The 25,465-nt window shown below is 43.7% G+C and overlaps 1 pseudogene across 1 annotated transcript; it reads right to left on the bottom strand.

Moving 5' to 3' along the window:
* Nucleotides 1-726: 726 nt before the first annotated feature.
* On the bottom strand, nucleotides 727-25,099 carry LOC309633473 (pro-neuregulin-2, membrane-bound isoform-like; annotated as a pseudogene). The gene is made up of 3 exons (XR_014249590.1): nucleotides 22,075-25,099; nucleotides 8,237-8,416; nucleotides 727-2,424 (listed from the first exon to the last, which is right to left on the bottom strand). The product of XR_014249590.1 is annotated as a pro-neuregulin-2, membrane-bound isoform-like (transcript).
* Nucleotides 25,100-25,465: the final 366 nt, after the last annotated feature.

The following is a 25,465-nucleotide window of genomic DNA, read 5'->3' on the forward strand; positions in this document are numbered from 1 at the left end:
ACAGAGACACAGATATGTTATGAGAGGTTGAACAGATGGACCATAGGGCTAGAATCCAGTCTCATGACTTGCCTTGGATCCTGAACAACTCTGACTCCAAACTATGTGTATCCTTAAAATAAATCCTCTTTTTCTTAAGGTTCCCTGTTCCTTGTAATCAGAAGATACTAACAGCAAAACTGTAAGCCACAAAGAATCCCCAACCTCATAATTTCAATTCCCCACCCGAACCAACTGGTAGTGGCTGCCTGGAGAACTGTGGGAAATGACTCTGAGGCTGAGTTCAGTGGAAAAGAGTATTGTGGTGTCTGCCATGCGGGCTTTTTTTTTTTTTTGGTGGGGGCGGGGGTGTGCATGGAAGAGAGGCAGGGATGGTGCCATGAACTTGCCATTCCTGCTCTTAGCCCATATGATGAAGAAATCAATAGATGGAAAAAACTGAGTAGTTAATCACCATATTAAGCTGGATATTTCAGTTTAATAAATATCCTTCCCTTAGCTGTTCCCCTCGCCCCACTCTATATCTCAGCCACAACATTTTTATTTTTATTTTTTTTCTTTTTATTCTGTTTATTTGTTAGAAATAACACATTCTGAATTGAAATGAACTTACCATCATTTCAAGTGTGTACTGGTTACAACTTAGCAAACATCCTTCTCAGGATGGGGTCATTTTATAAAGAAGATGGACTGTCCAGTGGAATGATTTTATCTTATCAATAAAAGTGAGACTTTTAAATGCCTTTATTATCATTGTACTGTATGTATAGACTATCATTTTGTATCACATTATTCAAGATAAATTTCAGAAACATCGGAGCCTCACACACCTATGAGTGTCTAAGAGCCAACTAGGCATGAACAGAGGAAGTAATACAATTGCTTTTGTTAATGTTCTCATGCGACAGGCAGAGGCAGTCAATGTTAGACGTGGTAAAACACATCTAGCTCTAGGTGAAATCTGAGGGAAGATGCAGCAACAAGAAAGCAGCACCGACTGAGCATGCTCCTATTCAGGCAGAGACAGAAAGGGAGTGGACGTACTGTAGAAGCTGGCCATTATGTAGTTTTGGCAGGGGTCACCAGTAAACTCATTTGGGCACTTGCACAAGTATCTTGAGGGGTTTGAAAGGTCTTTCACCATGAAGCACTTGCCTAAATTCACACAGAAAGTTTTCTCCTTCTGGCACGCTTGACAAGATGGCTTGTCCCAGTGGTAGATGTAGATGTGGATGAAGAAGTATTTGCTCCTTCTGTTGATACTGATATTCTAATGGGAGACTGAAGACACACACGTTGTCTCAGTTGAGGCTGGCATGCCAGTGATGATCTCATTTGAGTCCACAATGGTGATATTGGCAGAGGCACTGTCATTTCCTAATTTGCTGATCACTTTGCACATACATTCTCCAGAATCAGCCAGTGATGCTTTGTTAAGGTGAAGTTCTCACTTCCCTGGTCTTTTTTTGTATCTTGATGTTTTGAGGTTCGTTCTTTCGGTTTAATTCATTCCCATTCTTGAACCATTTGAATTTGAGAGAGGAGTATTCAGAACTGGTCTCGCACCGAAGCACTAGTTTCGAATCTGCTGCAGACTCCTGACTTTTCATCTCTTCCAAACGGGGAGGCAAGGCGCACCGCTTGCACAGCACTCGGCTGACCTCCTTCTTGAGGTTCCGGCCCGTCTCGAGAGGGGGGAAGGATGCTCGGAAGGCGGCCGGCACGCGGCCGCTGCTGTTGGCGGCATCGGGCTCCATGAAGAAGATGTACCTGCTGTCCTCCTTGAGCCGCCCGCAGGAGGGGAACGCGGGGTGGCCCCAGGGGCCCAGGCGCACGCTGAGCAGCGAGTCCTTCTTCAAGCTTCCGGCTTTCACCGCCCACACCTGGTGCACCTTCACCAGATAGGGCGCCTCGTCTCCGGGCTCGGCGGCGCTGGGCGCGGGGCGCGGGGCCCGTGGGCCAGGAGGGCACGGTCCGGTTGGCGGCGGGCAGCGCTCCCGGGCCCACGGCTGGCGGCTGGCGCTCGCCTCCCCGCGCCCCTGCCTCGCCCGCCGCCCCCTTCCTGTCGAGTGCCCCCCTGCTGCCGCCGCGGCGGGTGCGCATTTCCCTCTATCGCCACCGCGGCGCGCTGAGCCGCTCCTGCACCGAGCCCACGCTGGGCGGGGACTCGTAGCACACCGAGGCCCCCGCGGGAGCCGCCTCCTCGCCGGCGGCCGCCCCCCGGCGCCGCGGCCGCGGTCCACGGCAGCGGCAGCGGCGGCGGTGAGAGGGCTGCGGGGCCGGGCCGCGGGACCGGGACGCGGGGCCCGGTGGCCGGTCCTCCCGGAGCGGTACGGGGCGCGTCGCCGTCTCAGGGTGCGAGGTGCGTGCTGGCTCCTGGCTGTCGGTTCGGACTCCCCAGCCACAACATTTTTAATGGCCAGTCTCTTGAGTATATAAAGAGGTAAAGCACATCTTACAAACCAGGTATCACTGCATAAGCCAGATGGTTTACAGCCTAACCAAGTCATATGGGCACTTCCCCACAAGAGAGAGAATTGCTCCTGTTACGCTGATGAGGCTTCACTACACAGAAGGGAAAGCACTTCTGTTCCTCTTGGGAAAGGCATGTGAGGATTAAGTTTACACTAGCTGAAAATAATTCAGTAACAATCTAAACTGTATTGGTCAACTTCAGGTTTGTAAGAGCATGAGATTGAAAGATATGCTTGCAAACGTCCTGACTAAGATACTCATGACAAGAGAAGCCTTTTTGAAATTTGTATTTCGGGATCATATATCACAATTCATATCCCCAATTACTAATCATGTCAGCCAATCAGCTTTTTAGAGCTCCTGTGATGTTGAGACATGCCTGTGCTAGCTCTCCCAATTATAGAAGAAAAATACAAAAAAAGTCAATGACTATGTGTTTGTTTCTGTGAAATACTGCCCTTCATTGGACAATTTTTTTATGTATTTTTATGGGCTATGAAAGTATCACATTTTAAACCAATAAATAATTTTATTTCTTATCTGTCTGCTAGGGAAATGAGGTAAGCCAGAGAGAACTAAGTCATCCCTGACTAATAGGGGTTCAGAAAGTTTAACTGGCACAGCTATTCCAGCTGAACTGGTAAAGTGCTAAAAACTAGTTTGCCTTTAACTTTGACTCTGTTATAAAAAGTTGGGTCAACAAAATTACATTCTTAAATAACTGCTCATTAAAGAGCTAGGTGGGAAGTACGTTCTTTTGGACTTTATAGGATCTGGCTAAGATTAACTGCACGTGATACTAGCAACAAGCCTTTGGAGAAATTTCATGATTGCTCAACAAAGGCTGAGGAACCAGCCAAGGTACTGGTCCAGAACTCCTGGAGCTGAGGAATAGCCCACAGTTAGTAGCCAGCATCCAGCTAAGGATGAAGGTGGGGGCCCAAGCGAACATTGCTTTGGAATACTGCAGTGGGCTTCTTCACACCAGTGTGAAGGCTTAAGGCACACCCAAATGCACATGATGAACACCCGTAAATCCTAAGCATGAATATAAGGCTTCAACCTCCCTCTTCTTGTGGCTTTCATGCCCCTACTATGGAATGAATCTAATTCAACCTTTCAGATCATTTCTGTTTTTCTCCCTTACCCTGCTTCCTGTCCCAAAACGTGGGCACTCCCTTGCAATTACACCTCTGCCCCGGTCCTCTACATGCTTGACTTTTCAAAATGTCATTCACTCTCAGACCTTGCATTCCGACTTGTGTGTAGCTAATTCCTTGGATAATAGATCCAAGATCTATTATCTAGAAAGATCTAGCCTGATCTTCCTTCCTAGTTCTAAGCCCATATCTTCAACTGTCTATTAGATATTTCCTCACCTCCAACTCAATATATAAAATTTAGTTTGGTTTTTTTTTTTACCTCTTGACTTCCCCATTTCTTTTAATGGTACCAACCTGGTACTTTCATTCAGACTCAAAACCATGGAGTCATATTTTAATCTTCTCTCTCTGACTTTTAACATCCAAATTCTCAAATTCTTCAAGATTTTTTTTTCTCGTTGCATCTACTCTTCCCTTCTCATTCCCACCATCACCACCTTAGTTCAGATCTTCATCTTATTTCCTTAATTCTAAGATGCCTACATTTTTGTAATTTTACATACCTAAAAATAAAGATTTATTTTATAATCAGTGTATACGTTTAATGTGGGTTTTTTATTACAAAAATCTATCATGTCAATATTCTTAGAATCAAAATCTATAGCATCTCAGACCTACGTAACTGCTTCTACTTGTTCTTCTGGCCTCCATTCCCTTGCTTTTCTAACCTGTCCTGCACACTATTGCCTGATTAATCTCCTTAAAAGACTGCATTCATTGTGTCCAGTGGTTAAGACTCCACGCTTCCGCTGCAGGGACACGGGTTCATCCCTGGTGGAGAACTAAGATCCCGCATGACGTGCAGCGCAGCGAAAACAAAAGCAAAAACAAAAACAAAAAAAACAACTTCAGTGGTTCCCATTCCCTGATAGGTAAAGTATGCAAGTATGTCTAGGGGATCAAGCTGGGCATCGAAGGGACACCGCAATCACACCCTGACGTCTTCCTGTCCTTACCAACATTATTCCCCTATCCAGGTCTTTCTGCCATGAACACATCCTCCTCTGCCTCTGTTTGTGTCATTCCCCACAATTAGAAGGCTATTCCCCCTGCTATGTACACCCTACTCAGGCTTCAAGTCCTATGTCTGTTGTGAAACGTTATCTGAACACCCTATCCGGAAGTAATCTCTTCCTCCTCTAAATTCCTGTAGGACTTGTATTGACTACTTATTTCACACTTATTATTAATTATCTGGTATCTTTGAATGTCTGTATATGTTTATGAGTGTAAAGCAATGAATCCGATGTTTTAATGAACGGGAAAAAATCAATCACATTAGTTACCTCATTCTATATGTCTTATTTCTCTCATCAGATCATAAATTCCTTGCAGTTAGCTCTATTAGGTATACTTGTCTCCCTTGAATTGTGATTTATTTAAGAAATATAGTCTACTAAGCACTGAGTTCAATGGGGGGGATCAATCTCTCATCAGAGAGGCACCGCTACCCCTATTCTTTTCTCTATGGCTGGTCCAAATCACTAATATTCAACTTCTCCAGTCTGCCCTCCTCGAGCACCCAAGCTTATAATCTTAGTAGCACAAGACTGTTGCTCAGGCTTTAGAGTGAATCAAGTGTAAAGGAGCGGGTGAGTTGAAGAACAAGGAGAAACTTCGTGGTGTTCTAAGACAGATACGTGGAGGCAGAAGGTCACTGCGATGCAGCGAAGGTGAGGGAGCAAGGCCAGGTTGGCAGGGACCTTGCATGATGTCATGCTAAGGAGGTCAGACCTTCTTTCTCCTCACTGGAATTGGGAGATTTTTTTAACCAGTGGAGGGACGTGATCAGATGTGCTTTATTAGAGTTGTGGGAGATAGACTGGGAAGAGGAGGAAAGACTAGAAGAAGGTAGGCCAGTTAGGAATACTATTTCAGGACCTGGATACAGTGGCAGCTGTGGTGGTGGGAATGAAAAGCAAGAGGATGGAATCAAAAGAAGGTGGAGAAAGAATGGACAGAACTTGATGACAGAGATGAGACCAGAGGGATGATGATGGAAGAGAACGAGTGACAGAGGTTTCCACTTCAGACTACGGGGTGGCTCCAGTGCTATCCCTGAAATTGAGGAGAAGCAGGTTAGCAATGGGCTGGAGTATGTGAGAAGACAATGAGACATAATTTGGATATGTTGAATTTGTAGCTTCTAAAGGATATTTGCATGAGATTGGGGACCTGGAGAGACAGATATGGGTTGGAGAGACAGACTTGTGATAGGCACAACTCACTCAATAAAATGTATATCTGTCTTGAAGTACCCTGCTCACTCTTAGCCCAATGCATCCAACTACATTTCTTGTCCTACCTGTTTCACCAGATTTTTATAATGTTCCTGGCTCCCAGTTTGTTATACTTTTACTCTTGGCCAGTTCAGAACTCTTTTTATAATATTTTACGTATAGTAGTTATTTAAGTCTTAGGCAATCTGACTCTTAGACATTACTCAATTTAATTTCATAGAGCGTAAAGTTCTGTGGAAGCTCGGGGACTTCAGTTTACTGCACTTAATGTTAAACATTCCGTGGTGTTTCCTGGCCATGTTTCCCCTTTTCCAGCTCACTTCATCCAACTGCTCATGCATATAATCTTTTCTGCCCTCCAGCTTCTATGCTCTTAACCCCTTCTTTACACTTTTGGCCACTGCTTTATTCTTAAAACTTTCTTCTTCCTGGGCTTCATGACATTTCCTGCCTACCTCCAACCTCTCTGGCTGCTATACTTCCCCAAACGCCCACTTAAAAGTTAATGTTTTCTAGGATTCCCTATTTAGCCTTCCCTTCATCTCGTTTTAGTACACACTTAGTGTGACCTCATCCACTTGCGTGGCTTAACAAACAGCCATTAATATTATTTCTAAATCTGAAGGTCTAGCCCAGTCTTCTCAGTCCAAACCCAAATATCCAGCTCTTTTTAGGACACCTTTATTCGGATGTGTTCCACGGGCATTTCAAATCAACTTGCCACAGTGAAGTTTTCCTCTTCTTCCTCTTCTGTATCAGTGATGGTATTGTCACCCTCCCAGTAACCTGTGAGCCATCCCTGACTTCTCCTCCTTTCTCTTTCAAACTCAGTCAGCCAGGAAATCCTGCCTATTTTACATTTTAAATGAGCATTTTCCTAGATGAGAACACAGTGTGGTTGGAGATAACAAAAAGGGAGTGAGACTAGCCTGGTGGGAGAAGTTTTGTTGAGAAATATTGGGAAAAAATGGTTGGATTATTAAGTGGGAGAGTACCTTGGAAGGTAACGTTAAGGCTGCACAGAGTATTTCAGAGTTGACGTGGTTGGAGAACCACCAGACATTAGGCAGATGGATGAAATGGTAATTTCATCAGTCACTTGAAAAAAGGGAGTCAGAGCAACTATTACCTTTGTAACTAGAGACAGCCATTTCTTACACTTCATTGATGACATGAGGAAAAAAACCCGAACAAGTTACAACTAGAAGCTCAGAAAAGCTGACCCTGAATTTAAATGAAGTACAAGTGCTACTAAAAAATAAAAATAATAAGTTCTCTTTGAAGAAGACAAATTGAAATTAGGTATTAGTGATATAACTAGAAGTAGACTGTGTTGAAAATAATTGCAAGAATGACATCATTTGATGGAAAAGTGCTTATAAGCCAATTCCTTAACTGTAAATAATTTTAAAATTGAATATATATAGACATCTTTTTAAAAAATCACCAGGCTTCCCTGGTGGCGTGGAGGTTAAGAATCCGCCTGCCATTGCAGGGGACACGGGTTCGAGCCCTGGTCCAGGAAGATCCCACATGCTGTGGAGCAACTAAGCCCGTGTGCCACAACTACTGAGCCTGGGCTCTAGGGCCCGCGAACCACAACTACTGAAGCCCGCATGCCTAGAGCCCATGCTCCGCAACAAAAGAAGCCACCGCAACGAGAAGCCTGCGCACCGCAACGAAGAGTAGCTCCCGTTCTCAGCAACTAGAGAAAAGCCCACACGCAGCAACGAAGACCCAATGCAGCCAAAAATAAATACATAAAATAAATAAATTTAAAAAAAATCACCAAATTGAAATGTAATGATGATTTCCTAAAACATCTGGATTTCTATATGCCTCAATAAAAATTTTAGGCTAAATAAGCTCTGTTATAATATAATACACTATATGACATATTTATATATTGATAAACATGGTAATTTCCATTTAATTTGGCTTAGATACTAATTAACTCAAAATAAATGCACTCCCCTCACCAATGTAGTAAGTCAATAGGTAAAGAGCTGGGAGAAAAAGTACTCCAAGCCAGGCAGCTCTATATGTTTCAGAAGCAAAGGAAAAAGAAAAATAGTCACAGTAAACACTGCACTTCTGGAAATAAACTACATTTATGAAGCAGAAGATTCAAAAAGTGAAAGCTAACCCTCTTTATGTAATGAAAGCATCACTGAGAAACAAATAGCAACCAGAGAATGACTACCAGGAGTTAGCAGTAAAAAAAAAAATGACATTAGAAAAAAATGGCAGATGTGACAGATTTAAAACCAAAGCTTTCCTCTTACTCCTTGTCATTTTCTCCTTTTTTCCGATTGCAGTTTCAATGATAAAGGTCTATTGAATTGCTAAGTTACTTACATGAGGGCCTGGAAAGCACACTTGGTGAGGATACACATTGATTTCCATCCTGTGGCACAAGCTCTGTACCTGGTGTTTGAATCAATGAGGAGGGCAGCTATTTGTTCTCTTGGTTTAACTGCCACAGAGCAGTGATAAATAGGCATCTGATTTCCAGACTAAATCTTGAGCCCCGGCTCTCTGAAAAGTAAGAAAAAAAAAAGGTGACTCGAAACTCTTCCTGTATTTCTGGACAGTAGCTTGAAAGTAGGACAGTCAGTGTCTGAGTGTTACTTTCCTGTTTTTGATACACAATTCTACCTGATGATTTTATTTTCCACTAGAAAAATTATTTTCTTCTGAGTTTCTTGAAGGTAGAAACAAAAATCTACAATCAAAATCTCAATAGTCTTTTTCACATTGTTTTCACACAGGTTCATTTAAAACATTTATTGATATGCTACTTAGAGGAAAGAAGTAAAAGAGATTAAACTAGAGGATTTAAGGTTCTTTAATAGTCACAGGCCTCAACATACTTAGAACCCTTAGTTTCATGATATTGAAGGAAAAATCAATATTGTTGCACTTTATCTAAGCTATATTAGGATAGAAAACTGTTGCTACATTTTATAAAGGAGGAACCTTATACTTTTGGTGCTCAGGGACCCCACAGCCAGATTGGTGGCAAGGGATATAGGCTGATAATCTGCTTATTCTGATTACATTGGTATATGTTCATTTGAACACATCACCATCCTAGCCTTTTCTACCACATAACGTTACATTCTACTTAAGGAAAGCTAAAATTAAAAGTGATCCATTTTCTACTGTATAGCACAGGGAACTCTGCTCAATATTATGTAACAACCTAAATGGGAAAAGAATTTGAAAAAGAATAGATACATGTAATGTGTATTACTGAATCACTTTGCTGTATACCTGAAACTATCACAACATTGTTAATCAAGTATACCCCAATATCAAATAAAAAGTTAAAAAAAAAAATGTAATCCATTTTTGGGAATGCCCTGGTGGTCCAGTTGTTAGGACTCGGTGCTTTCACTGCGGGGGTCGGGGTTCAATCCCTAATGGGGGTACTTAGATCCCACAAGCCTCTTGGCCAAAAAAAAAGTAATCCATTTTTAGGAGAGAACATGCTATACTGCCGTTTTTAAAAACTAATGAACAGAATGGGGAGCATATAGCCTAGCATAGGCTAGCACATTTACTGAACTAGCACAGGCTGGCACAAACCAAAATATGAAATTGATTTAAAGAATCCTAAATAAAATATTAGTAAATAAAATCTAACTACGTATGAAAAGAATAATACCTAAATGACCAAATAATGTTTGTCTCTGGACTGTGAGGATGACCCAACAAGAAGTCTTTTGATATAATCTGTTATATTAACAAAAAAGAAAAACTAAATAAATTAGATTTTGAAAAAGCATTTGCGTCACCCATTTCTAATTAAAAAAAAAAAAAAAACCAAGACAAAAGCTCTTTTTGTCATGTAGGATATCTGGAAACTTCCTTAACTCATTAAAGTACAACTACCAAAATCTATAGCAAACCTCACATGTGACAGTGAAACCAAAAACCTCTCATGCTATTGCCACCAGTATTCACATTGCGTTGAAGGTTGTAACCAGTGCAACAAGAAAAATATATGACATATAAATATTGGAAAGTAAGAATTAAAGCTATTATTATTTGTAGATTATGTTGTTGTCTACCTAGCTATCCCAAGAGGATCAACTAAAATAACTATTATAATGAATGAGAGGTTACTGAGGTGACTAGATACAAAATCCCTAGTAATAATGAACAAGAAAATGTAACAGGAAAAAGAAATCCCATTCACAAGAACCACAAAGACAATTGAGTACTTGGAACCAACCTAATAAAAATTGTGCAAGACTTATATGAGGAACACTTACTGGAAGAATGTTGATTCTTCCCCAATAATCTACACATTCATTGGGGAGCCCAATGAAAATTTTCACAAGATTTTTAATTGAACATGAAAAGCTGCTTATCAAGTTCTTCTAGAATAGAAAATAAACAAAAATAACCAAAAAAAAAAAAAATTGAGGAAAAAAATGAGGTGAATTTGCCCTACCAGATAAGAAAACAATCTATAAAACTACAGTAATTAAAACAATGGAGTGTCAGAGAACAAATAAACATATGGATTAATGAAAGAGAATAGAGTCCAGAAATTGACCCGTGTATTCCAAGGAATTTAGTGTATGATAAAGGTGGAATTTCTAAACAGTGGGAAAATGAAAGATTACTCTAAAAATAGTACTAGGACAATGGGAGCCATAAGGAAAAAAAATAAAGTGAATCACTTCCTCATCCCATACTCAGAAAAAAATCCAGATTGATTCAAGATCTGCATTTATAAAAGTATAGAAGAAAACACCAGACAATACGTTTATAAGCATGGGGTGGGAAAGACTCAGTCGTCAAGAAAAACCAGACAGATTTTATTAAACAGAAATTTAAAACTCCTCAGAGCAAAAGACTGGGAAAAATATTTGCAACATATACCACAGACAAGTGCTTAATAACTATAATATATATCTAGAATTCCTACAGAGATGTGACAAAACATAAGCAAGCTAATGGAGAAAAAAGGCAGGGGAGAAAAACATAATTCTTAGAAGAGGAAATAGAAATATTTCTATAAATATTTGAAAAGATGCTCAACCTCACTAGCACTTAGGGAAATATACATGAAAACAAACAAGGAGGAATTATTTTTTGCCCATCAAATCTTACAAAGCTAAAAGGACTGATAATGTATAATAATGGTGATGGTGTTGGGGAAGAAAACTCTCATACTCTGTTGATGAGAGTATAAATGGTTGGAGGAACAATTTGGCAACATCTATCAGAATTTGTAATGTACATAGTCTTTGACTCACTTCCACTTCAAGTCATCTATCATACATGTATACCTGCTAACGTGTACAAAGATATATGTACAATTACGATCATTGCACCTTTAAAAAATTGGAGATAACCTAAATAACTCTCACTAGGAGACTGGTTAAATATATATAGAATATCCATACTGTAAAATACCATGTACTTGTTAAAAGGAATACCTAAGTATTCCTTTGTATCAGTATGGAATACTTCCTAAGGCATATTACTAAATGAAAAAGCAGCATCAAAACTATATGAAGGGACTTCCCTGGTGGTCCAGTGGTAAAGAATCCACCTTGCAATGCAGGGGATGTGGGTTCGATCCCTGGTCAGTGAACTAAGATCCCACATGCCGCAGGGCAAATAAACCCAAGCGCCACAAATACTGAGCCCACGCCTCAGCTACAGAGCCCGCGTGGTGCTAACTACAGAGCCCACGCGCTCTGGAGCCTGTGCACCACAACTAGAGAAGAGAAAACACGCCCGCCACAACTAGAGAGAAGCCTGCGCACCACAACAAAGAGCCCGCACACCACAACGAAAGATCCCGCATGCCTCAACAAAGATCCCGTGTGCCACAACCAAGACCCGATGAAGCCAAAAATAAATAAATTAAATAAATAAATCTTTTAAAAAGCTATATGCAGTGTGATCCCACGTATGTAAAAAATTATCTAAACTATATTCTATGCATTTTATAGACAAGTATGGATATGTAACTAACCGTATTGTAGTCATTAAACCATATGTTTTATTCCTAAAGCAATTCAACATTCAAAAAAGCACAATTCAAACAGGATTTCCAATCTTCATTTATGCCTCTTAAAAACTTAGAGAATTCAGATATATAGTCTTTACTATTTTAACTATTTTACTATTATGACATCCTTTAGATTCTCTCTATTCTTTGCTTTTCCATGTAAATTTTAGGATCAACTTGCCAAGTTCCATGAGAAACTCCATTTGGGATTTTTATTGGTTTAATTAATTTTTAAAATTTCTCTGTCCCTATAGACTGAAAACTCCTTGATGACAAGAGACCACGTCTATCTTGTTCTTACTGTGTTCACAGCACCTAGCCAGTGCCTAGAGGATAGTAAGTACTCAATAAACTCATTCTAGAATGGTTGGATGAATGAATGAATGAACTACGATAGCATAATGATAATATAAAATGTTTTATAGGCGTTAAAATTTTATTTTGGGGCTTCCCTGGTGGCGCAGTGGTTAAGAATCCACCTGCCAATGCAGGCGACACGGGTTTGAGCCCTGGTCCGGGAAGATCCCACATGCCACGGAGCAACTAAGACCGTGTGCCGCAACTACTGAGCCTGTGCTCTAGAGCCTGTGAGCCACAACTACTGAGCCCACGTGCCACAACTACTGAAGCCCACGTGCCTAGAGCACGTGCTCCGCAACAAGACAAGCCACTGCAATGAGAAGCCCATGCACCACAACGAAGAGTAGCCCCCGCTCGCCACAGCTAGAGAAAGCCCGTGCGTAGCAACGAAGACCCAAGGCAGCCAAAAGTTTAAAAAATTTAAAAATTAAAAAAAAGAATGTATGCACATGCATTTTTTAAAAATTTTATGTTCAAACTATAGTAAATTATGGGAAAATGTTCACAATGTATTATGTGAAAAAGTAGGCTTCAAAAAATTTTAAATAAAATGATCCTAATATTGTAAAAAAAAAACCTATCTATCTATACTATATATAAAGTTTATGTATGCATTAAAAAAACTAAGAAGGAAATAGAAAATAACAGTAGTTGCCTGGGTGGTAAAATTGCAGATTTTAATTTTCTTATTTATACTTTTCTAAATTTTCTATAATTAGCATATAGTACTTTTAGAATAAAATAATAGACATAATTTTAAATGATTAACAAAAGAAAATATCACAATATTTAAAGTTTCTGGGATAGTATGAGAGGGAAGTGCTAATTTGATAAGTTCAGGGGATTAGGTTGAGTTACTGTATTCTAGTCAAGGCTGGAGTTTTGTCAGTGGACCAAAGGAAAATTTTAAACTTTTTCTTTTCACTTGAAGTAGAACACATACACAAAAAAGGGGCACGGGGGCTTCCCTGGTGGCGCAGTGGTTGAGAATCTGCCTGCCAATGCAGGGGACACGGGTTCGAGCCCTGGTCTGGGAAGATCCCACATGCCGCGGAGCAACTGGGCCCGTGAGCCACAACTACTGAGCCTGCGCGTCTGGAGCCTGTCCTCCGCAACAAGAGAGGCCGCGATGGTGAAAGGCCCGCGCACCGCGATGAAGAGTGGTCCCCACTTGCCACAACTAGAGAAAGCCCTCGCACAGAAACGAAGACCCAACACAGTCATAAATTAATTAATTAATTAATTAATAAAAAAAAAAGAAGTAAATTGGGAATCAAAATACATGTGATTAAAAGACTTTCTTTAAAAAAAAAAAAAAAAAGGGGCACAAATCATAAGGTGTACAGCTCATGAATTGTTACAAGGTGAACACACTGTGTAACCATTGCCCAGGTGAAAATGGACTGTTAGCAGTGTCCAGAAGCCCCCTTCCAAGCACTGCTTCCTCCCTCCTCCATAGAAGCTGCTCACTGGGTTCTGCAGGACCTCCAGGCTCAGGTTGCCAGGCAAATTCAGGGAAGTCCACTGGGGAAGCGGGTAGAAACACCTCTGGGCGAGGGGAAGAACCTTACCACCACCCCAGCCTCCCTCCCAAACTGGGAGCCCCTGGCCACTGCCAAAGTGTGATACCAAGATTTTCTAAAGGTAGAGTGCAACAACACCTAAAATAAAAATTTAAAATACCTCCAGACTCACTCTCTCCTGTCTTCCTCCACTGCATCTGCCATTGTAACCCCAGAGATGGGGAGAGGTCAAACGCCACCACAGCAAGGAGATGAGGCAGGGGAAATTCATGCGAGAGAGAATAAGCCCACTTCTTGCAGCCCCATTGGCTGGTGGGAGGAAGATGGGAGTGGGGTGGGGAGACAGTGACCAGGGGAGCCTGACTTGTATTCTCCCTCTCCAGGCTGAAATCTGGAGTGTGCTCTGGGGTGTTGACAGGTTAAAAGGGATGACAAAAATAGAGGAGATTTGACCCAACTTGCCATTTGGGACCTGGGATGCCTTAGTCTGTTTGAGGTGCTGTAACAAACTACCAAAGCACTACCATAACACATAGTGGTTTATAAACAACAGAAATTTATTTCTCACAGTTCTGGAGACAGAATGCCCAAGATCAGGGTGGCAGCGTGGTGAAGTTCTGATGAGGACTCTCTTTCGAGGTGCAGACTATGGACTTCTCCGCTTCTTGTGGTACCTTCACGTGGCGGAGAGCAGAGGGAAAGCCAGTGCTCCCCTCACTGTTTTTTTTTTTTGGCTGTGTTGGGTCTTCGTTGCTGCTCTCAGGCTTTCTCTAGTTGTGGTGAGCGGGGGCTACTCTTTGTTGCGGTGCGCGGGTATCTCATTGCAGTGGCTTCTCTTGTTGCAGAGCACGGGCTCTAGGTGCGTAGGCTTCAGTAGTTGCAGCACGGGGGCTCAGTAGTTGTGACACTCGGGCCCTAGAGTGTGCGGGCTTCAGTAGTTGCGGCACACGAGCTCCAGTAGTTGTGGTGCGTGGGCTCAGTAGTTGTGGCTCGCGGGCTCTAGAGCGCAGGCTCAGTAGTTGTGGCGCACGGGCTTAGTTGCTCCACAGCATGTGGGATCTTTCCGGACCAGGGATTGAACCCATGTCTCCTGCATTGGCAGGCAGATTCTCAACCACTGCGCCACCAGGGAAGTCCTCCCCTCACTCTTATAGGTGCACTAATTCCATTCATGAGGGGCTCCACTCTCATGATCTCATCTAATACTAATTACGTCCTGAAGGTCTCACTTCCTAATACATCATATTTGGGGGGGGTAGTTTCCAACATATGAATCTGGGGGGACACATTTAGTTCATAACATTGCCTCTCAGGATGGGCCCCCTTCACCCGGCCCCATCAACATGGGGTGGCTGCAGAAGTGAAATAAACAGCGTGATAAGGTTAGGGAGAGGGAGGCTTGGACTGAATTTCCCAGATATTCTCCATCTTCTCCTGGATGGCAGTCATTCTCAAGGGAGGCAATTCCATCCCCAAAAGGGGTATATTCCAAAATGTGTATGGGGGCAGGTAATCTTTAGCTGTCACAATGAAGAGCAGGTGCTTTTGGTTTCACTGGGTAAAAAGAACTTTCTTGCAATGCCAGAAATTGTCCTGCACACTAAAAAATTCTCCTGCCCCAAATGGCAGGAATATTTCCACTGAGAAATTCTGCTAAAGTATTATGCCCACTCTCCTTTCACCATATGTAGAAAGCTTAAGGAATTTGCTATTCCATAAAAAATAATAGAATTGTCTTCTGCAATTTGGTTGGGAAGTTCAAGAGGGTTAGGCATCATGGATCTCCCTCCAGGCACAGAAATTCCTAGTTAATCATTATATATTTACAGACTATGAAGCAAGCCATGGTCTGAACTTGAAGCAGTGTTGCAATCAGAGAAATCAGCTGGGCCACCAAAGAGTAATTGTTAACTAACTCAAAATTTTTCTTACGTTTCCCAAATATGATGAAGGGTATACATAACCCTCAGCAGCATTTTTTTGTAAAATGTCCACTCTTCATTCCCATCCATTTCCTCACATCCAGTTTGCTTTTTCTCACTTAACTAAAAACTCTATTTTAAAAAGCACTCTCCCTCCTTTTCTAGTCTCTGTCACTAAAGCTCAGCTCTGAGGGCTGACTTGGAGAATGTTCTCATTGCTGGGTTTCAAGCTGGGTAGCTGGGGGCCCGATGGCTCAGCCGTGAGCAGAGTCTTGTGCAGGGCACCCAGGCGACAGCTGCCCTTTGGTTGCTCATATTTGTCAAGCACACGGCAGGCCAAAGACGGGGTCTGACCAGATGAAGAATAAAGATACAACAAGCCACTTTCATGGTGCCAACTCCCTTGGTCCCTGTCACACACACCAAACAGAACAACACAGAGACAAAAAGGGACCGTTGACTGCAATGCGAGATCTGGGACACCCCATTGCTGAGGAGCCTATTCTAGGCTACAGCAAGGAGTTTCACATTCTGCAGCCCTATTTTGAGGGGACTGGGGCAGGAAGCCCCTTCCTCCTCAGAACCCGGAAGGCCTAAGAAATCATGCCATGATATCCTCCCGGGGAAGGTAGGGAGGTAGGTGGGAGACAGGCTACAAGCCTCCCATTCTCTCACGTTAAGGTGTCTTTAAATAGAAACACACACCAAACAAGGTTATATATTGACCAGTGGGCAAAAATGTTGTGACCAGAGGCTCACAGAAACCTAAGTTTATGTTTCTCTTAGGGGTGATAAACAGTTCGGTATTCACTAACTCGGCGTTTCACAGCAACTGTATAGACCCTACATAATGCAAAAAATGAGAATAGGCTGTATTATGATGAACACAGCAGTATGTTTGGGCTTCACACACAGCCCATCTCAGGGACTCCTCCTCCCTTCCCAGCGGACCCCAGACCACACTTTGAGAACCGCTGCTCCAGAGCACGACAGTTCAACAGGCTGGCGCTGGGAGTAGAATGTAAACTCCATTAGGGTCACCACAGCTACTTTGTTCATCTTTGTATTTCCAGAATCTTGCATAGTGCCAAGCACATAGTAGGCACTCAATATGTGAATTAAATTAAAATGGGCTGGGATGAGGTATTTATGAGAAGGCTAAAGAAACCTGAGAAAGGCAGAATGGTCTCTTTGGTGCTGAAGGTCAGCTCAGTCTTAATCTTCATGATTTTATGTCTAGAGAAGATTATTTGATCTATTGAAAGTGATTCAACATGTTTTAGATTATTGAAAGTGAGAACAACTATATCAAAGACATGAAAGAGGATTTTTTTTTTAAAAAAAGAGTCAGATGTGGAGAAAGCAAACTCATACTCAAAGAATATGAGACATTGATAAATAAATACAAATCTATACTGATGAACTATCTTGATTATTGAAGTGGATTTTGCAGTGTGACTTTTTTTTTTCTTTTAAGATGCAGGATTTAAAATCAGGCCTCACCTCACATTTTTCTAGTACTGTGTTAACACTTATGTAAACTTTAACTACTCTGGATTGGGAAACAAAACATCATTGTTCCTTATCTTTTCTTATACAAACACAAGCGTTGGGTCCATGGCTTTGATGAAATAACGATTGGTAACTCCTTGTGTCAAATTCAGCCTCTGCCTTACTTCCATTTGGCCTATGGCTTCTTCCACAGCAAAGACCAACAAATGACACCGTGTACATTTTTAAGAGGGTCCACAGTTAAATTCTGGTTCTAATATCCCACACAATGGGATCCTTGCACCCAGAAGGTAGAGGAGGGGCAGGCACTAAGCAGATTGCTAGAAACTGGTGGCCATTGCTAGAAACTCCTTCTTGTGTGTGCAAGTGCAAGGGTGAGGAACCACAGCACAGAAGTGAGGGAGAGGAGCCTCTCACAATTGTCCAGCTGAATTAGTTTCCCATGGCAGCCGTAACAAGTCACCGCAAGCTGGGTGGCTTCAAACAACAGGAATGTATCCCCTCACAGTCTAGAGGCCAGAAGTCCAAAATCTAGGTGGTGGCAGGGTTGCACCCCCTCTGGAGGCTCTAGGGAAGGATCGTTTTTTGCCTCTTCTCACTCCTAGTGGCTTATTTGTGATGTGACTACATCACTCTCGTCTCCTGTCCGTCTCCACGTGGCCTTTCTCTGTCCTGTGCATCTCTCCTCTGTGTGTCTCTTGTAAGGACCCTTGTCATTGGATTAAGGGCTTACCTGGATGATCCAGGATGATCTCCCCATCTCAAGATACCTAATTCCAGAAACTCTTTTTCCAGATAAGGTAACATTCACTTGTTCCAGGAATTTGACAGGGACATACCTTTTGGGGGATATGATGGTGAATTTTATGGGTCAGTTTTGCTGGGCCATGGTACCCAGATATGTGCTCAAACATTATTCACTGATTGGCCTCCATATTGTGGGTGGGCCTCACCCAATCAGTTGAAGGCCTGAATAAAACAAAGGCTGACCTCCCCAGAGCAGGAGGGAATTCTGCCAGCAGACAGCCTTTGGACTTCATCTGCAATATTTGTTCTTCCTGGGTCTCCAGCCTAACTGCCTTTCGACTCAAACTACAACTCTTTCCTGAGTCTCCAGCCTGCTGCCTCCCCCATCAGATTTTGGACTTGCCAAGCCCCCATAATCATGTGATCCAATTCCTTAAAATAATCCTCTTTCTCTCTATATATATTTACATCCTATTGGTTCCGTTTCTCTGGTGAACCCTACCTAATACAGCAGACCACCATTCAACCCACTACACGAGTATCTACCCCAGGGGAGGGGGGATTTGTGAACACTTGAGACTTCCCTTGAATGTGGGGATAAGTGTAAAGGTATCTTGCAGTGGACAAATCCATTAAGTATTAGTTCCTGACGTGGGGTGCCATGGGTGTTACACACTCTCTAAGTGTCTTCCCTTCCCAGTTCTTTTAATTTTCTATTAGTCAGGGTGATTTCTTATCAAATTCCGCACAGTGGCTCAGCAGATGGACTCACCACTGACTTCATGGAGACAGAGAACCTTCCAAGGAAACTCCCTCCTGCTTCCTACCCTAAGCTGAACATTTGCTATAGACTGACTCACTCTTCTCCTTGCCTGGCGGACAGTGAAAGGAGCAGGGCTGTGAAGTCAGCCAGAGCTGTGCTTGAATTCTGCTCTGCCATTTACAGTTGATTGATCTTGGACAAGTTGCTTAACTTTTCTAAGGCTGACAGTACTTTTGAAGAGATAATATTCAGAGGGCTGGTACCAGGTTCAAGGAGACACTGACGCAAAATGTATACCCAGTACCTGACACTCAGTGAATTTCTTTCCTTTCCCCCAACCAGGACGGAATGGTGACAAGGCCCTCATGAGCAATGCAGGCAATGGGGGAGACAGTGCATCTTGGTCTGATGACTGCCCTATTTGCTTGTAATGTTATTTTACTTATATTTTTTCCTGAAATTAAATCAATTCTTTTTTTTAAATTAGCCTTGTCCTAGACACTTGTGAAATCATGGGTTTAACTTGCTAATTATATATAATATATTTTTTAATTAATTAATTAATTAATTTATTTTTGGCTGTGTTGGGTCTTCGTTGCTGTGCATGGGCTTTCTCTAGTTGCGGTGAGCAGGGGCTACTCTTCGTTGTGGTGTGTGGGCTTCTCATTGCGGTGGCTTCTCTTGTTGCAGAGCACGGGCACTAGGTGCACGGGCTTCAGTAGTTGTGGCTCGCGGGCTCAGTAGTTGTGGCGCACGGGCTTAGTTGCTCCGCGGCACGTGGGATCTTCCCGGACCAGGGCTTGAACCCGTGCCCCCTGCATTGGCAGGCGGACGCTTAACCCCTGCACCACCAGGGAAGCCCTATATATTTTTTTTCCAATGCACAGTAAATACACTTAGTCACTCATTCAAGAGTGCATTTTATGATCTCAGTAGGGTTAACAGGCTAGTTATAAATCTTTTTTCTAATATGCAATAGATGAATACGTTCAAGTAGTCATTCATTCAGCAGGTATTAGAGTGCCTTTTTTTGTGCAAACAGCCTGGCACAGCTCTAGGCTCTGAGCACCCAGGCAAGGCAGTTGACTCCAGACGCCACTCATTCCCAGGGCTGAGAGGGTCAGTCGCACTGGTTAGGAAGCTCTGTCAAGTGTTTACCAAGGTACCTAGTTGGGGGGCACTAAACCCCAGGCCTCGAGTCAGAGGCTTTCTTCTGCTCTGCATTTGCCCCCATGCAATGGGAGAGAGGTAAGAAAGGGCGGTGGATCTATTTTAGACCCTGGGTGTCTTCTTGCTTTCCATCTGATTCTTCCTTATAGGTGACTGAAAGAAAAATTGACTCATGCCTGCTCTGTGGGTTTGGCCATCGTGTGTGTGTGTGTGTGTGTGTGTGTGTGTGTGTGTGTGTGTGTGTGTGTGTGTGTTTTCTCTCCCTTTGTTTCCTCTTTCCAGGCAGCTGCATGAGTAAATGGGCTCAGGACCTCACAGTGACTGGCCAGCCAGCCACACTCCCCCACTTCCTTTTCCTCAGGGGTCCACATTCTGCTCACAAGGCTGCCCTGGGCTTCAGGACCAGGCCCCGATAAGATGGCAAGACTCAGATTTGGGGATAGTGTAGGAGAGGCCAACTTTCGGCTGAGCCAAGAGCCCCAGCCCAACTTTACCTGCGCCCATCAGAGACGCACCCAGGGTTCCACACGCTGCCTGCCCTCTCACAATGCCTCCCACCTCCAGCGTGATCTGGGGACCCGGCTTTGTCAATACCTGTTCAGTCTGTACCTTTCTCCAAGGGCTTCCTCTCTGAGTACCAGCGTGTTTCTCTATGGCAAAACCAAACACAACCCGTGCAAACCAGTTCTGTTACGTGCCCCTTGCATGTCAGTGCTGTGCCTCTCCTTCCTCACGACAGCATGCTGGGAGAATGGGGTACACTTAGGGTCTCCCCCTGCCAGCCACCTGCTCGTTCCTGACTTTCCCCGGTCTGTCCTCAGGCCCCACCACCCTCCTGAAATGGCTTTAAGAGTCAGCAGTGACCTTCCCAGGCCCCTCACGGACCCCAGCAGCCTGGGGCGCGTGGACCCTCCCTGGCCGCCGGCACGTGCTGCCCCATCTCAAGGCTCCCGGACCCATCTCCTCCTCCCCGCAAGACGAGGGCCCTCCTGTCTCCCCACCCTCATCCTCTCCTGCAGCAGCCCTGTCTGTGCCCCCTGCCCTTCCACCCTGCGTTGGGCCCTCGGCCTCCATGAGAGAAAGGCTGCTGCACTTGGCTGTTCTCCTTCCTTCTTGGAGCCCAGAACTAAAAATAGAAATGGCCAAAGCCTCATGACCAGGCTTCTGGGAAGGCCGGTGGGAACAGCTCAGGTTTTCAGAAAGGAAGCGTGATGTGAGCCCGGGAGTCAGGCGGCCCAGAAGAACGAGGAGATTCCTAAAGAATGGGGCTTGGCAGCCCCGCCGCCCTGCCCTCTGTTGACAGGGAGCCAACTGGTGAGCTGCCAAGGCCAAGTGCAGACCTGAGCGCCTGGGTCAGAGGGGCGTAAGTCACAGCTTATCATCATAGACTACGGACGAGAAGGCAACCTAGGCGCCAGGTGAGGGTGAAGTCAACCTTTCACCTTAAACAGCTGTGGATGGAGCATAGGGAGAAGGCAGGGCTCCTGAGGCACCAGACTGTGTCAGGGTGACCTGAGGCTCCTCCGGTAATGGTGACGGGAAAATAGAGGCCCCGGGAAGTGCTCCAGGGACGTCGGGTGAGCGGGGCCAACCCCCTGCTGCTGCTTCAGGCTCCCTCAACCACCCACGCTGCACAGACCTGGAGGCCCTTACAGATAGATGCTCCTTTTATCAGGCAATGGCGATACCTGTTTTAAACATCAGCAGGTTCTGAATGCAGCCGGCAGAGAGCTCTCCACTGTTCAGGAAACAGGCGCCCCGGGGAGGAACGAAGTTGTGCTTTCCCAGAACTGTGCTCAAGTGCTGCTGGAGAAGCCCAAGCTCCTTCAGACTCCTTGGGCAGACACACCGGAATGCGATGAGGGAGTAGAAACAGGTGGCTCCCACCTACCCGATTACGATTACAGCAGCAGCTTCCAGAGGCAGAGGGGATGAGTTAGCGTCAGGCATAACTGGGCAGGAAGCCCCAGGCTGTGGTTTTTACCAACAAATATTTGTAAATAAGTTGCAGAACCCCTAACACACTGGTCTGGGCTGTGTACGTGTGCATGTGTGTGGGTCTGTGTGTGTGAGATGGGGGACACATTTATGAGAATATAAAATAAAGCATGCAGACACAGAGGGGAGGAATAGAAGAGAAGGATGGTAGAGTGGAGTGAGACCTGCAGTCAGGACCCGAGAGCCAGAGGAGGAGATGAGGCCTGAAGAGACTCTTGTGGCCTAAAGCAGCAGATCTTATTCTTGAAGGATCTCCAGGAGCTGTGCTGCACTTCCTAAGAGACGGTGTCCAAAAGCAGGAGGCATCTGTCAAGTAGAAGACAAAAAGGGCTGTTGACCAGCAGGCCAGACACGGATGAGAAGAGCCAGTGGTCTGGGAGCAGCGGGGGCAGCACCAGATCCCCAGGGCTTGTTAAGCGCACCTGGCACCATCCCTGCTCTCCCTCTGCCTCTGTTTCTGCTGTTAGAGTATGGCTCAAAATCAAAACAAATAAGTTAAACCTTTTTCCCTCCAGATTTTCCTTTTCTTCTTAACGATAAACTTATTTTGTATGAAACATAAGAGGCAATTAGAGAAGAATATAACAACCCAGGTTTAAAATTTTAGCATTATGCCATTTTGCATCAGATCTTGTTCAGAGAGAAAATATCACAGATGCAGTGGATCTGTGGATCCAATCTTTCTGTTTCTAAGAAGCTGCTTCATCTCCAACAGCCCCGTGGTCAGTGGGGCTGCCTTGTGGGAGTGGACAACACATCCCTCTGAGAGTGATGTAGGAAAGCAGGAGCTGAAGTGGTCCCTAAATTCACTCTCTCTTCTCAGGAAGGAGGGCAGATGGCAGAGGGTGGGTGTGTGGGCAGGTCTGTTGTTAAATGAGGTCTAAAGAAACAGGCTTCAAGCTGTATCCATGTAATTAAGAGCTCCGGCCCAAGCACTGGTACCAGTTTTTCTTGTTTAGGACTTTAGTCTTGCTGGTTGTCCTTTCACTCACATCTTTATTGAATTTTATACCCTTATTTACCATGTGCCCTTTTAACTGCCAGGGTTCATGAACCATTACTGTAATTTTCCACTTATGTGACTTGATCTGCAGATGGGTGCTACCATACTTAATTAAATATTTCCTGTTTACTAACCTGCAAAATTAGGACAATAATACCTATTTCAAAAATTTCCCAAGGGTTGAGATAATATAGGTAAATCATCTAGCGCAGTAATCGGCAATATAATAGTAAATGTTTTTTCCTTTTTCTTTCTAAATTCTCATAAAACATCTGTTTGAGAACTCCATTTAGGATTCTCGAAGAATTGCCAACAAGCACCACAGTTAGAATTTCTGGAAACTACTTTTGGCTCAGTAATGGAAATTGTGGCAATTCCTTTCTTCTGATTAACCTAGATGCTGGAAAACCTGCAGGAGTTAACAGTGTTAAAGTATGATTTTTTTAAATGTAAAAATATAACAGTTACACAGTTATAAAATGAACGAGTCAAAGATTAGTTAGTGTGTATCATACTGGTACCCATTAATTAATGAAGGCACCAGTAAGATGTTAAGACTGTTTCAAAGGAGGATTTGAGGAACAGAGAGGCAATGACAAAAGATAAAATGGTTTTGCTAATACACGCAAAACTGGTTAATATTCTCACACAATAAAATATAATGTTTGGGGTTACCTTTTCTACAGAGGAGAAATCAATTGTATCTTCACCAGACAAAATTCACTTGCATTGCTAAGGACAAGAACCTTTTGCATTACTATAAATTTTTTTACAAATTTACTTCAGCTCCTCCAGAGATGGAAAATAGCCTGGTCAATAAGAAATCAATTTGCATAAACCTGTAGAATCAGAAAATGACAGAGATTCCAGCAGGCAACGATAAGCATTCCACTGAAAGGAAACCTAGTAATCTCTCTTGTCCATTTCCAAATCTTGGACAGTTTTCCCCAGTGATACCTATACAATTAGACTGTGATCTAGGAGGGAGGCTTTGGAATTTTCTCACCCTAATCATGGGACCAGGCCCCTGTTATAGCCAGTGCCTCACTCCCCATCTCTGATTACAGGAATTCTCCTCTCCCTGAGCCATGATGCGGATTAGGGTGAGGGTGCTGAGGCAGCCAGTTCCGACATTAACCATTTTGTTCCTGTGTTCTGTAGCTCAAGGGCTAGCTGTATATGTAGCACCACAAACTGCTCCAACTGGCTTCCCAGACTGCTCTCGTACTTTGCCCTTGCAAACCCTCAACCCAAGCCCGAGAAATAATTAACAGACCCTGAGGGACTTCCCTGGTGGCTCAGTGGTTAAGAATCCACCTGCCAATGCAGGGGACACGGGTTCGAGCCCTGGTCTGGGAAGATCCCACATGCCGCGGAGCAACTAAGCCAGTGCGCCACAACTACTGAGCCTGTGCTCTAGAGCCTGTGAGCCACAACTACTGAGCCCACGCACCACAACTACTGAAGCCCACACGTCTAGAGCCCGTGCTCCACAACAAGAGAAGCCACCGCAGTGAGAAGCCTGCGCACTGCAATGAAGGTAGCCCCTGCTCACCAGAACTAGAGAAAGCCTGCATGCAGCAACGAAGACCCAACGCAGCCAAAAATAAAATACATAAATAAAATTTTTTTAAAAAAGCATCTGCCCTCCAATGCAGGGGACATGGGTTCGATCCCTGGTTAGGGAACTAAGATCCCACAGACCGTGGGGCAACTGAGCCTGAGCGCCGCAACTACTGAGCCCACAAGCTCTGGAGCCCATGCACTCTAGAGCTCATGCGCGCCACGACTAGAGAGCCTATGTGCAGCAACTACTGAGTCTGTACACTCTAGACCCTGCGTGCCACAACTAGAGAGAAGCCCGCATGCTGCAACGAAAGATTCCATGTGCCACAACTAACACCCGATGCAGCCAAGTAAATAAATAAATAAATACTTTAAAAAAAGGAAGAAATGCTTCTCAAAAACACACACACACAAAAAAATAACAGACCCTGAAATTTGCCAAATTTCACAAAATGGTTTGTTGAACAATTCATCATGTACTGCCTTGGAACACCTTTTGTGTCATATTTTTTAACTTGTCTACAATTTTTTTTTAACATCTTTATTGGATTATAATTGCTTTACAATGGTGTGTTAGTTTCTGCTATATAACAAAGTGAGTCAGTTTTACATATACATACATCCCCATATCTCTTCCCTCTTGCATCTCCCTCCCACCCTCCCTATCCCACCCCTCTAGGTGGTCACAAAGCACCGAGCTGACCTCCCTGTGCTATGCGGCTGCTTCCCACTAGCTAACTATTTTCCATTTGGTAGTGTATATATGTCAATGCAACTCTCCCACTTCATCCCAGCTTTGTATACAATTTTTTTTTTTTTTTTTTACAATTTTTAAAAGAGTTATTTCTTCTGTCTTCAATTAAGGTACACTTCTTTGATAGCAGAAACGATCCCACTCTACCAGCACCCAATATTAGGTGTTAAATTAGGTGTTCAAACAGGTGTTTAATTAGATGTTAAACAAATATTGATTGAAGGGATAGATA

This window comes from Balaenoptera borealis (genome assembly GCF_965194805.1).
Source record: "Balaenoptera borealis genome assembly, chromosome: 8".
In the NCBI taxonomy this organism is placed as follows: domain Eukaryota; kingdom Metazoa; phylum Chordata; class Mammalia; order Artiodactyla; family Balaenopteridae; genus Balaenoptera; species Balaenoptera borealis.